This window comes from Lampetra fluviatilis, chromosome 5 (genome assembly GCF_964198595.1).
Source record: "Lampetra fluviatilis chromosome 5, kcLamFluv1.1, whole genome shotgun sequence".
Lineage (NCBI taxonomy): Eukaryota > Metazoa > Chordata > Hyperoartia > Petromyzontiformes > Petromyzontidae > Lampetra > Lampetra fluviatilis.
Genome location: NC_136279.1, coordinates 5,336,531 through 5,350,963, shown reverse-complemented (window position 1 = coordinate 5,350,963; position 14,433 = coordinate 5,336,531). Strand labels below are relative to the sequence as shown.

Below are 14,433 nucleotides of genomic sequence, written 5' to 3'. Positions count from 1 at the left end.
GGTGGGGGTGGTGGGTGGTGGTGGGTGGTGGTGGGGGTGGTGGGTGGTGGTGGTGGTAGGTGGTGGTGGTGGTGGTGGTAGGTGGTAGTGGGTTGTGGTGGTTGGGGGTGGTGGTGGTGGTGGGTGGTGGTGGTGGGTAGTGATGGGTGGTGGTGGTTGGTGATGGGTGGTGGATGGTGATGGGTGGCGGTGATGGTGGTGGTGTTTTTAATCCACTTGGAGCGCCACCTGGTGGCTTCGAGACAGGGGAGGGGGTGGTGGTTCAGGCGGTTGTGTGTGAAGAACGCGCACAGAGACGACGCTCCATCCCTGAACCACAACATACAGTGCTGCACTGTAGCCTTGCACCCCCTCGAGTAAAGAGCTCTGGCAAACAGACAGAGGCACACAACACACACAGAGAGAGGGAGAGACAGGAGGAGGAGGAGGAGAAAGAGGGGCGTGACAGCGAAGGCGAGCACCGTGTCCTGCCTCACCCCCGACACACGGAGACAGCACAGCAAGCAGCAAGGGCGGCATCATCATCAGCAGCAGCATCAGCAAGCGGAAAGAAGAGAAGATCTAAACGACCCTCTCGTTTTCACCTCCTTGTTGGATCGCTGGCTACGCTAGACGCCGCTTCTCGCATCAACAACAACAGCAGCAGCAGCAGCAGCAACAACAAAAACAAAGGTAGATTTGGGAAAGGGACGGGTTCGAGCGTGGCGAGTGGAGGAGGTGGTGGTGTGAAACGTCGGCCACGCGATTAAGGCGAGAGACGGTGAATTAAAGTGGGAATATTTTATGTTGTTTGTTGTTGGGAGTGAAGTGGAGAGGGTGGAGGTGGAGGGATGGAGGGGAACGCGGTTTGGGGAGAGGCTATCTAAGGGCATTTGGGGAGAGTATTGTGGGGAGCAGTTGTTGAGAAGCTGTCCAGCCCTGTATTGGAGTGGACATGCCGGTGGGTCCTGGGATGTTGTGCCAATGTTGTGTCAATGTTGTGTTGTGCCTGTTCTCTACCTCCGAATGAGCACGGTTTGCTACGTACGGTGCGAAAGAAGCCCGTCCTGCATGGATGTGCGTGGTTCCACGCCTTGAGGGGGGTTGGTGGTGCTCGGAGGACGCGAATGTTGAGCATTGATCTGTGATCAATCGATTATTGCAGTGGTCGGGTGTATGGAATTGTTTGTGGCGCTGTTAACAAGAAAGGCATGGGGCTTGCGAGGGAAGGTTGATGATGATGATGGTGGTGATGATGATGATGATGATTGACAGGCAGTGACATTCACCATTCATTCCCAAACTGCTGCCATCACTTAGAACTTGATTTGGCAGCACAGTGCTGATGAGAGAGATGAAGCGATACTCGTGTATGTGTGTGGTGGTTGTTAAAGTATTTGGAGACGTGGGGGGGTATAAATAAACTAATCTATAACGTCTCCGTGTGGCTTTTGTGTGTCTTTTGAGGGTAGTTAAACGATTGTTGGTTATGGTGGTTAGAGATTGTCTGTTTCGCAGTGGCAATCTCCAATCGGTGGCCACCGTTACGGAAGCCCCTTGTTGTTCTGCTGTGGAATTGTACGCAGTGTGATCGCGATGTTGAGTGGTGTGGTTGAGTAAGCGGAAACCTTCTGTTTCTGTGGGTTAAAAGATTGAGCATTTCGGCCCTGAAATGTTTGCTAAGGCCATTTGTGCCATTTCGTAGCAGTAACATTGAAAAATGTATATATAGTGCAGTAGGTGGCTACCACTATGGCATTGTACCGAATTGATTGAGGCTTTTAAAGTTGAATGAGTGGATGTGCAGTCGTTCCGTACCGTGTATATAAAACAATAATTCGACTTAAATTTTGATTTAATGTTTTCGTGACTGCAGGGATTCATATTCTTGGTTCTTTCGGTAAAGTCACGTAGAAGGGAAATAATAAAATAATAAAAATATTAAACAATACAAATTATCACGACGTTTCGACTGCAACACAAACATTCATCATCAGGTGTGAAATCCACTTTTTTCAAAATGTATTGCTGTGGATTTCACACCTGATGATGATTGCTTGTGTTGCAATCGAAACGTCGTGAGAATTTTTATTGTTTAATATTTTTATTATTTCCCTTCTACGTGACTTTACCGAAATAATAATTCGACTCTTCCTGTTCTAACTAATGCACGCGACTGACATTTTACAATCCAATACAACATTCGCGATCATTCTCCTGCATCGAATCAGAATCTTTTTTTATTGCTGGAGGAATCCGATTAGCTATAAAGCTCTTTGTATTCACACGAATGTCCAGTAGGGGGACACGGTGGAGGGAGTCAGGACGTTCCATTGTGGATGTGATGGGTGATGCACATTCTATTCTCGCTGATGGCAGTTTCATATTTTGTTTTATCATTTGGTAACTCTTGGGTGATTTTTTTTTATCGACTTCAAAAGTTGCGATTAATTTTTTGTTGCCGATAATTACGTTGAGCTGTTATCATTTACGAGGGTGTTGTTTTGTGCTGCGTTTGGGTCAACTTTCCGCGGTAGATGTTGAGGCAACTATAGTTGTTGGCGTTGCTCAAACCTGGACATTCAAACTGCATCAAGCTATTGTATTCGCATCCTGTAATGTTTGCAAACGGCTGCTTGGTTCAAAGTTAAGGATATTTATCTTGAGCAGAAACAACCATCCCCACTCACTCAATGCATTCGTCAATTACACCGTGACCTTAAAATGAAATGCATAATATGCGCCGTTTTCCATACCTGTCAACCCCTTATCAGTGCCCTACCGTATTACAGACCAATTCAGACACTATTTGGTCACACCTCTGCCCCTTATCAATCTCAACGTTCATCCTACAGCGTCCCATCACAAGGGAGAAACACAAACAACTAGACACAGAAAATATGTTTTTGCCTGTATTTAAAAAAGCTGTGCGCCGTATGGACCAATTTCCCTTGTACAAGATTACGGCTAAACCGAATGGATTGACAAGGTATGGTTTGCGGACAACGGACCCTTACTCCGGGGCACATTAATACACGAGGTCAGTCGAGAGAGTGGGGAATAATTGCTGGACACTTCATTTGATTACCCCATGAGACCTGATGGCGATAAAAAAAAGATGTTTCCCGAAGAACATTTGTATTACACTTGGCGTACGAATAGTTACCCATGAGTTACCTAGCTATTGAGAATATTTACCTAGATGTTGAGTAACAAACCCATCGATAAAAAAAACATCATGAAAAACTTGCATTACCAAACGAATACGTTTGTATTAAAACTAAAAGTGTGAACTATACTATATTGCGGGTATATATGGTGTCTGTGAAGTGGCTATTGGGGATTCATTTGCAGTTGCATTGTGTTGTTGCTTTTATCATGGCAAAGTAATGTATAGCAATTGTGCATGTGGTGGTAATTGTAATGTAACGTACAACAGTACAGTCATTGATATTGCAATAAAGCGGTCATTTCTAGCCGAATTTATTTCACTTACTACGAATGTAAATCTGCGTGCACGGTGTCATATGATTTGAATCGCAGGATTACCGTAAGTTGCTAACATTTTTGTTGTTGTAAAGGTGGAGTGAGGTGTCGGTTTGCTATTTGGTTCTTTAAGCCAGGGATGCACCAAATTGCTACAGCCATTATTACAAACGTGTAAGTTGCAGACAGTTGTGCTAGATGCATGTGATGTGTTTTGCTTGCTTTGATTAATGCGCGATTTAATTCGTCTGTCTGACGTTGTTACATGAAGCCATAACTGCACTGGAATTGCCCTGTGACCGATGTCACCCATTTGCCCCAGGGTCAACCGTGTAGGAGTAGACATTGATGTTTTAGTGACCTCCTTATCTGGTTAAGTAATTGTTGTTGTTGATGATGATTGAGGTTCGAATGGAAAAAAAGTGAAACCGTCCAGTCATCCTTTTTGTGGACATCGAATAAGAAATGATTAAGTTGTTGTTACTTGCGCAGTATTCGATTTTGTGTTCATGCTATATATTATATATTCTATACCAGGACGATATTGGTCAAAGTCGTTGCTGCGGTCATTTTAAATGTCATGGGAGGGTGGCCCAGTGTACCTGATCTCTATAGAGCATATTAAGGCTTCTAGTGGTGTGCAAGTTACAGTTGCGTTTGTCGCAGTTATAAATAGGAGTTGGGGCAATGTGGTTGTAGAAGCGAAAGACTCTGCTGTATAGGTGAGGGATTAAGCTGCAATAGCCGTGCTAGTTGTTAAACTGCAGCGGCTGCGTTTGTTAAGTCACCCAGAGACACCAGTGGCCGGCAAATGTGAATGAGATGATGTGGTAAATAAAGTATAAGGCCTCTAATCCTGCACATGGCATGGGGGATTAACATCACGGATTCTATTATTTGCAGTGGTCTTCGTCAGTTTGCTCCCATTTATCCGTGGAAATGGTTGCAGATCATCAGACGAATTTGCCAACGAACTCCTACTTACGCGCAAATTTATTTTCAATAGGACGCCATTCAACAATTAAGTATGGGAGAGAGAGAGAAATGTGGATAATCGCAGATGAAAGGAAGAACAAGGGGGCACCAACTTTTATCATCGACCTGAAAGGTCTGGCAGGTAATAGGTGGCATGGGTTATAGGGTCAACAGATAGTAGGATTTCTACCCTATTACTCATAATAAAGGTGTTTGTGTGTTAGATCGCGTAAGTATAAATGTGTCGTTAACCCGCCACCACCCAACACAGCCAATTAGTGAGGGTTGTCACGTAAACAAAACGTGGCAGTTAGTTACGACTTAAGCCCACCGTGTGTTGGAGAGTAATTCCACATTTCCAATTTGAGTACTGTGGCGTTTCGCTGGTAATTACATCCAGCATCATCGGGCGATTTTGTCAGAATTGTTTGTTGGAACTCCTTTTAGTTGGGGCTCCTGAACAGCCAGTCATTCCGGGCGCCAGTGATTTTACGATAAAGCCACAACGTTGTACAACACTAATAAGTGAGTACCGCAACTTCTCTGTTTAGATTCACGAGGTTTAATGCTGAGGAGCAACTGAAACACATTCCTGCGGAGGGAGCTGGTAGGAACGTTGGGTTGCTCGGTCAATGGCCAGGGTCAACGGCGGCGTGGTGTATTCCGCAAATATGCCCGACTGTGAGGGCGGGCACAAGCCGGCGTGAGTAGGTTAAACGTTGAGTTTTATAAGGGCACCAAGGGGTGACCAGCCCCTCCCCACCCAGCCCCACCCCTCCCACCCCCCACCTAGCCCCACTCCTCCCACTCCCCACCCAGCCCCACTCCTCCCACCCCCCACCCAGCCCCACCCTCCCCACCCAGCCCCTCCCCACCCAGCCCCACCCTCCCCTCTCCACCAAGCCCCCAGCCCCACCCCCCCCACCCCTCCCATTGTTGTATGCACGACGGACAGACACAATAATCCCCTGTGGACTGGTGGAACCAGGAGGTTCCTACCAGTATTATTTTTATGTACCTGTTCTATTATCAGGGTTGAGCCTAGATAGGGCTTTGGATGGGTGACCACCATGCACAAACAGGTTGTCATAGTGACTGTGGCGCTGCAGTAGAGGGCAGTGTCACAATAACCGTTGTTGTGCTGCACATTCCGTCAATGCCCCCCAACATCTACGCCCCCCGCCAACACCATCCCACAGCGTCGGGGAAGAAAGGTCAAAAAAACCCCACGACCTTCATGGGATGGAAGGTTGGGGGGCCCTCATCCAGTATCACCAGTGGATCTATGGAAATAGCTGTCGACGTTGCCGTGTACATATTCAGCTCCCCATTTTTTTTCAATCTCACCGCTTGATGAGAGCCCCTCCGCACAACCATGTGGGTCGTGGAGGTGGTATCACATGGCTCTCTCGAGACCCTATCTCATGCAAACGTTTTCTTCCGCCGTCTCTTGTTTTAAGAGAACAATGTAAGGATGCAGATCTGCCATGTTATTTAATTAGGGGTGTAAAGATGCATAGGTTCATCACAACACGTGTATTCAGTTGTCTCTGGAAAACTCGTTGGTGCTGAAAAAAAAAAGTGCAAATGATCAGCTAGTGGTGCGAACAAAACTGTGCAAACGAAAGAAAACGGAAACAAATAGAAACGAGACAGTGAAAACGAGACAAAAACAATTGGTTCTGGAATTGTGACAATTCATCAAATTGCCCAGTTGAATCATCATCGTCACACCGCTATTAAATATAAACTAACGCAAAAATCTGTTGGTTTCTAGACTTACATTAGGCAGCAGCGTTTGTTTACGCAGATACATTCTGGCCGAATATATTATACACTTGAGATTCAGTAAGGCATTTATGGTTAAAATAAAATAAGGAATACCAATTACACCTCCGAGGGCAACCCTCACTTGAATGCATGATATGCTGGACACCATGGCATCCTAAATTTTAATTCAGTTTGATTCCCTTTAATTAGGTGAGAGCTCATACAGATTCAGAAACAAATTTCAAGGTGGTATCCATAGTTACCTAAGCACCTTTGAAAAAGTTTTAGTTTTGTTTAGAAATTGCACTCTGACATCACCATGCGGTGCGGTGGGCTGCTGTTGTAAATGATTGATGTCAAAGAATCTTTGAATTAAAATTTGGTAGAAACAGCTCCGTATAAATTCATGGGTGGCTGCATGAACTGGACTGCTGACTTCGTGCAAACGAGGGATGTGGTGTCGATCGTTAGACGATCCATTTGTCACTTATGGATACATGCAAAAATGTGGTATACAGTACTTGACAAACCATGCTTTCAGGAACGTGAACGTGATTAACACTGAATTATAACTCTATAAACGTGTGCAACCAATTAGTCACTTCGTGTCGGGCTGCTGTCTGAATTATGCGAGAAATACCCATGTGACGCATTTTGAAGAATTATTGCGCGAAAAGTTTTGGAAGGATGTCAAGCCACGTGTCGAGCTTGTTGGTTACAAAATGCGCCCAGGGTACGTGTTTAGCATGCTCCACCAGACGTCCCTGTCGGCTGCAGCTGGATGCACAAGCTTTTTCACTTGCTCACTTAAGCCGTGGACACATGGAGCCACTTTGCAGCTTGAAAGTTAGAGAGGTGTTGGCTGGGTGGCTCTGGGAGGGTTGATTAAATCTGAATAGTCACTGATAAAAAAAATACCAAAATGTTGTAATCAGTTCCTTAGTTTGGGTTATCCCACTAGTTGAATTCTTATCCACGATTGCTGGGGAGGCCCCACTTTACAGATAAGAAAATTTGTGGGTAAAATGAATTTCTATCCTATTATTTACTTTTCAACTCCCCTTATCCGCAACATTGCCGATAATAGGTTGACTTTGTCACGAGGTACAGTGCAATGTGCGGTAACCTGTAGCTGTAAACCGGTCAATAGTGACTGGAGAAGGCAGTTGAATGTGACATCCGCAGCATTGTGAAACATTATATATTATTATCTCATGCGCTCAACTTCTACATCCATTGTCTTCACAATCACCATGGCAATCTCTACTGTCCCACAGCAATTGCAGTGATAATTTATCCAATGAGGCTTTCTTATACTCTACACTGTTCAAATCCCACGTGGTTGCCCACCTCTTTAAATTTGCCTGCGCTGGCAATTGGCATCCTATCCGTGAAAAGTCGTGGCTCATGGAAGTATGCAGAAATGGTGTGGTGTAGTTCAATCCCAGTAAATATGGATCGTTGGGCCAACTGGTGCTAGTGGTTCCAAGTGTATGCCAATGTTGACCCAGAGTTGCATGTTTTCTAGGGTGGCGACTGATAGATTTCAGCAAAGTCTCAGAGTACGCGGGGGTTAGGTTCCATGTACCTAGGGTGAATTCGCGTAATTTGGGGTTCGCCTATACGCGTGTAGTATATATCATGTAAGTTTATATAAAATGTATGTAAAGGTACATGTTTAAACACATTCCTGCGGAGGGAGCTGGTAAGGAACGTTGGGTTGCTCGGTCAATGGCCAGGGTCAACGGCGGCGTGGTGTATTCCTTAAATATGCCCGACTGTGAGGGTGGGCACAAGCCGGCGTGAGTAGGTTAAACGTTGAGTTTTATAAGGGCACCCACCCTCCCCTCCCTACCAAGTCCCACCCTCCCCACCCAGCCCCTCCGCACCCTCCCCTCCCAGCCCCTCCCTGTACGACGGACGGACACAATAATCCACAGTGGGCTGGTGGAACCAGTGGATTCCTACCAGTATAAAGTACAGTACTCTACAGCAAATGATTCACAAATCTTCGCTAGCATCCAGGTCACAGATAGAACGCGAGAGATTTCTTTGGACTCGTTCTTTGCGCGGGCGATACAGTTGCACGACCTAAAATACATCGTTCGTGTGATGGCGGGGGGGGGGGTGTGATTTAACTCGCTTCCCACCCCGTGTGTGCGTAGCGATGTACGAGTCACAAGTGTAACTATGAATCGGGGTCGGTCGCGTATGAACGGGTCCGCGTACTCTTGAGCCCGCTGACTCTCTGAGACCTGAGTGTACATTTTTTTGTAGGGCAATATTGGTGCTGTAGTGGCCAGGGGGGTGTGGGTTAGAGGGAGGGACGAGTGGATATAGAAATTTGCATCGGGATGTCCATATGCAAATAGGCTTGGAGTGGGAGGGGATTTTTATTGGCCAGGGGAGAATAATATGGGCCCCCTTTTGCTTCGCTTTGGCACTCTGTCGGAGTACCGTAGTTTACATTGGCCAATGTGATGCAGAAATAACCATCCCATTGTGGTGTTGAGACCGAGGAGCATCTCAACATGTCAATTACATTTTTATTAATTCTCTCTGATTCGATTTGAAAATTTAAAATAACTTACATAAGCCACTTTTAAACCTCTTTTTTTTACAAATTAATGGATGGTTTGTTTAAAGCAAAGTCTTCAGGTAGGACACCGACTTCCCCAGCGCCCCATACAAGACCATCCACCACTGGGTATAGTGAAGTGGTCTAAGTGTGATGAGTCTTATCCACCTGGCCGTGGTGGCATCAGCATTGGCTGGAGACCCCAAGTACCAGAATAAACAACATCAAAAACACACTCGTCATTTACACACCTCCCACGACTTGCAACCCATTCAGCCCTTGTACTTCTCTACTTGTTCTTCCACTCGGGCTGTTACAGCCATTGATGTTTTATGTAACTTCTGCACCACCCCCATATTAAAGATGTTGTGCCACCCGATTATGCACTACCCTGCCAAGCCACGCACTTGCACCCCCAGTTGCCAGAACATTGCTCCCTGGACAGAAGCTCCCTTCTTCACTCTGCTGTACGGATATGGAAACTGCCTCCCTGAACACATTATCGGCGAAATCACTGATTCTGGTGTTCAGGCCTTCAAATGGCGAGCACATGGACATCACCTAACTTCACCGCACGCCTTGTAGGACTGAGTCTTTGAGCTGCAGTGAACTAATGATTATGCCGATTAGATAGACTAATGTCTGATACATCTATTGTTCACAATTGCACCCAATAAAAAAAAGTGTTACAAAAAAACAACTCTGTCCATTGTGGGGCTGTCTGGCACTTTTAGAACAGTTCCAAAGGGGATTGCAGCACTCCAGATATTGAGATCTTATTGGTCTTCATTCAGCTGTAGATATTGTTATTTCACCAGCCATGCGAGCATTATACAGCGTACATGACTTCAGTCGTCTACTTATTCTTTTTTAAATTAAGGACTAAGCAGCACAGCCCTGTAGGTGATTATACTAAAACAGCTCAAAATATGCATAGGCATGGGATTATGTAACCCTTTTCAATATGCGTTTGTCTTCTGAATAATTGAATTATCAGCATGGAAGCTGATGGGTAGCTCTCTGGGCAAAATGTATTTGCTTCCAGTAGTTTTTTTTGCTCTGGTTTTAGTATCCAAATTTAGGACAACCATTTGATCAATTTTACAGATTTTCAATTGAGCAAGTCCCTAATAGTTAACATAACTTTATTCTATAGATTGATTCACGTGGAATTGTTTTCGCCAAAGTCATCGTGCCTCTTGATACGGTTAGACATGTAGCACTATTGCATACTGTCAACTATATTTCAATCTTATTTTTTATTTAAGCATGAAAAATAACTGTATTTGTAGGTAAAGGCACAACCCTGCAATTGCGTGTTCATGCCACTGGTGGCAGAAGGGCTTCTACTGGAGGCAGGCCTAGAGAGCCCCACTTGAGGGTATTTGACCGACTCTTTCATGTTGATGCCATGTGTGACCTGCCGATCGACTAATTAGTGCACTCATTTATGTTGCTGGGTGGAAAGAGGTGGGGGAATATTAGTAACATGCCCATAATTGTAACTACTGCACTGGAAGATGGAACTTAACTTGCCACCTCTGGATTTCAAGTCAAGTGTACTTAGCATTACACCACGGGACCTTACACAAAAAAGTATGGACTGAGTATAAAACAGAATTTACTATTATACTATAGTCTGAGCTAGGATTCCACGACCGATAGTGTTTGGTAAACGGAACGAGTTTTGATGTAGTCAGCAGTTTGATTCCCACAGTTGCTCATAAATTTTTGTAGGAATTGCAACACCTTCACATTTGCTTTGAAATATATGTTCAAAGCCCATTGGCTCTATTCAAAATAAAGCAGCAGTTCACTGTGAACTCATATCTCAAATTTGAGAATTAACGACAACCAAATATAAAAAATGTAACAAAAACGTGTTCTATTTGCGCAAAGAAATCTCCCTTGGCTGTCCAGGGGTTAAATAAAGTACATTGGGAATAAATTGTCACGTATTTTATATATGTTATAGAAAAAATAGCTAGGTGAAGCAAAAAAAAAGCAAGCATCCCACGGAATTTTGTGAAAGTTTCAGATGGTGCAAATCAATGTCTGGTACACAGACAAGTAAACCATAGAGTAATCAATTCGAGAACAGCGCCGGGAGTTGGGTCAGCGAATGGATGCTTTTAGAGCTTCTGCACTTTAGCTTGGACTTAATTAAAATGTGGGAGGAAGGGGACAGTTGGTGAAAAGGGAGCCAAGGGAATGGAGTGCCAGAACTAGCGAGCTACCAACGAGAATGAGTGACCGCCCTAGGTTTTAATGGGATGTTGTGGAGAGAGAGAAAACGAAGAGGGGACAGCCTTTTCCACAGTCGGTATTTTGCCCCGCTCGCTTTTGCTGACCATCACATTGTCCTGGAGCCTAGGGACAGCTTTTTAACACGAGCTAATTTGCTCCTCTCGCCTTCGCTGCTCATAACAACAACTTGGCATGCATGGTGATTGCCCATTCAAGCACTATCCAGGCTGAATGCTGCTTAGATTCCTAGTTCTGAAGATTGAACTTGTCGAACGCCTAATGCAGCAGTCTGCATTGCAAGGCCCGTGGGCCACTGGGGGCCTTTAGTGCGGCCCCTGACCCACACCCCCATCGTGCTGTCAAAGCCCAACGGTTTCCGTTGTGTGGCGGCCCTCCTCACACTGATGATGTCTTATCGGCGAAAGTGGGCCCCCCCCTCTGACAATTAGTAAAGAACACTGGTCTAATGTAAAGGCATATTTGGTGATGCGCAATTAACAACAAAAACCCAATCTCGTTTGTCAACGCTGCCTTAATAATATATAATCGGTGATGTTTTGGGCAGTTGCCCTTTGTTATGAAGAAGGTTCATTACCCAAAACGTCGCCAAATATGAATATGCGTTTTAAGACGGTGTTATTAAATGGATGTGTTGAGCATTTTGTGCATGTGTAATGTAAGGAGATAGTGTTTATTTTGATAGATAAATGCTGAACACATTTTACACGGATGTGCAGGTTTGTTGGTGTGCATTTAATCATATATTATAGGTGTGCAGGTAGCCATATGAGGAACATAGATTCATTAGTGGATAGGCAGGATGGCGGTAGTTTAGTTTACGTGAAACTTTTCATTTTTATTTTACCAGAGGACTTGGAGAAGCAAAGGGTAGTTCTGGCACTGCAAGGGTAAAGCGAACACGTTTTTTTAACCAAGAAAAATAGAGGCTTAACCAGTCCTGCCATAACATTACTCTTGCAGGATATCACATTTTGTAAATGTGTGAAATTAAAATAATAGAATAACAGATTAGCGATTGCAACAAGAAACTATGAGCGGATACGTCTTAAGTTTCCTGTGTTATCGGCCTTAATACAAAAACAAAGTTTACAGTCAAAATGGAATTAAAAAGATGCATTTGTCAAATTCCTTCGGTGCCACGAGTGTGTTGATTGCATTTTTGTTGTTGTCTTGCTGTTACTGTTGCTGGAGAAGTTGGTTCCCTGGCTAAGATTACGGTGGTGTGAAAACGCAAACCACCTGCGGTGTGTAAAAAAAAACCCTACTATTACCGGCACAAACATTTTAAAAGGAGTACAATTGCGGCAGACATGAAATATTTCCCCACTGTGTGGCAGGGAAGGAAAATCATCAAGATGCAGAGCACACACAGCAGGCTAAGGTGGGCTGTGAAAACTCGGTGGGAAGCAGCACTTGGAAACAGTTGCATTCTCTCAATATGATTTGTAAAATTTATGTTAATCCAGAAAGCGTTCCGAAGCATATGGTAAATGTACAAAAATGGCAGCGTGTGTCATTCCATCAATTGTAATGTGTGCTTGCGAACGGTAATTGCATTTGCAGCGCAAGTCATCCCGGTTAACGTACAAAGCTATTGTACTACAGCATCGTGTTTGATTTGTACACGTGGAAATCCGACTTACGCCGCTAGGCAGTAATATGATCGCGCTGCATGTTGGCGGAACCACTGGAAGACTGACAACAGCCAGCTGATTTTCTCGGGCAAGTCCGAACAAGGTGTGGTATGGTCACACAGCTACTTTTTAAGAGATCTGATGCCTGTTGTCATGCTGCACGGAGAGTTAGCAGTTCAGTTAAGCACCTTTTGAACGCTTCATTGGTGACAGGCTTCCATGATGCCATCCTGCCGAATCCCCTTGAGTGGAACCACAGGTCTGTATCGTTCTCTCCGATGGGTTTTCAGGTTGTTCGGCGCATTGACGTTGATGGAACGGAGCCAATTGGCATCAAGAACCGGAAACGCCAACAGCAGCCTGCAATGAACCATATTTGGTTTTAGGTTATGCCACGGATTGCTACTTTTTAAATTGCAGCCAGCAAAACGTTGCATTACTCAATTTGGACTGTACATTTCACTCATTGCCCCGTACTCGCAGACGCATACTCCAGGCCACTCTTGCAAACTAGACTAATCCTGGTTTCTTGAGTTCTCACGTGTTTAAACAGAAGAAACTGGGAACTTGAAAATATATTATGAACTCGTCATGCTGAGTTGTGTGCCTGGCCACGGCTAACGGCAGTGGTAAGTGATATCCGAACCAGTTCTGGGTCTCCTTCACCAACCTGCACTGACGAGCAAGGTGAAGAAGCATGGTCAAACAACACCCATGATGGAAACAGCATAGGGAGCACTTACATCTACAACGAAGCGTTGTAGATGTTTTTGTATTGCATACCATACTTTTATGATGCTGTGTTTGCTGTTAAACCGGGTATCTTGTTGAAAAAACAGGCTTTTGGTCCCAATGGGAACTTACCTATTTTTTTGGCTATTTATATAATAAGAGACTTGAGGTTGTTGTCACGTGGCTTCGATTTCTCGTCAAACACAGGAGGTTCGGGCCTAAAATAAGGTGCCGGACACTCCAGTAATTGGTGCAGTGAGTACACGTCAACACTGGAGGAGCCTACAGTGACGAAGCAATGCGGCTGTGTCAGTTCTTTGGAATTGTTCGCTCATATTACTTGTCCCAACAAGCCGTGTCCCATGAAAAAACATTGTGTTCGCATGAAGCAATAACATTTTCATTTACTTGTAAAAGCACTTACTCAACGTTATTGAACTCGTATCAGCCTTTACTCTTCATGTTGTTTCGAGCGCCACGGTTACGAGACGTTAACTACCTCGCCTGGTATGCAGGAGTGCGTGGGTTTGATCACGGCCCTGATGCCTGCTGTATATTTGGAGTTTGCATGTCTCCCCTTCGTCGCGTGGATTTTTCTCCGGGTCTTACCGGTTTTCCCCTCCACATTTAGAATCAACATGCGTTTAGAGCATTTGGCTATACATTTCCACATGATAAGCCAACTTCGTTGAGCTATCAATTGTGGCCAGGTCACTTCTGAAAAAGAGCTATATAGCTCAGTGGGCCTTACATGGTAAAATAAAAAAAATAGTTTCGTGTTTATTGGATTCTCATGCTACGCTGTGGGTGGTTATGCACAGCAGCACACAAGAGGTGTTCATGCCTCATTTTGTAATAACCAAACTGTGCATGAATTATGGTCAGTGCCCTATGGATTTTTCTCAGACATATCTTAAATGCAGCCAATTGTGAACTGGACGTTGATGCTTCTGTTGTCTTTATCACTTGACAATTACAGTACCGTATTAAAGTGTAGATTATAGTTGCTTA

The 14,433-nt window shown here is 44.6% G+C and overlaps 1 protein-coding gene across 4 annotated transcripts in view; it reads left to right on the top strand.

Annotated features, from left to right (window-relative positions):
• Positions 1 to 200: 200 nt before the first annotated feature.
• CELF2 (CUGBP Elav-like family member 2) overlaps positions 201 to 14,433 on the top strand; it is a 159,980-nt gene continuing 145,747 nt past the window's right edge. For 3 of the 4 annotated variants that reach the window (XM_078856527.1, XM_078856524.1, XM_078856525.1), the window contains exon 1: positions 201 to 672. The gene's annotated coding sequence lies outside the window, so the exon portion shown is untranslated. The remainder of the gene's footprint in view (positions 673 to 14,433) is intronic. The other variant, XM_078856526.1, reaches the window with a different exon arrangement.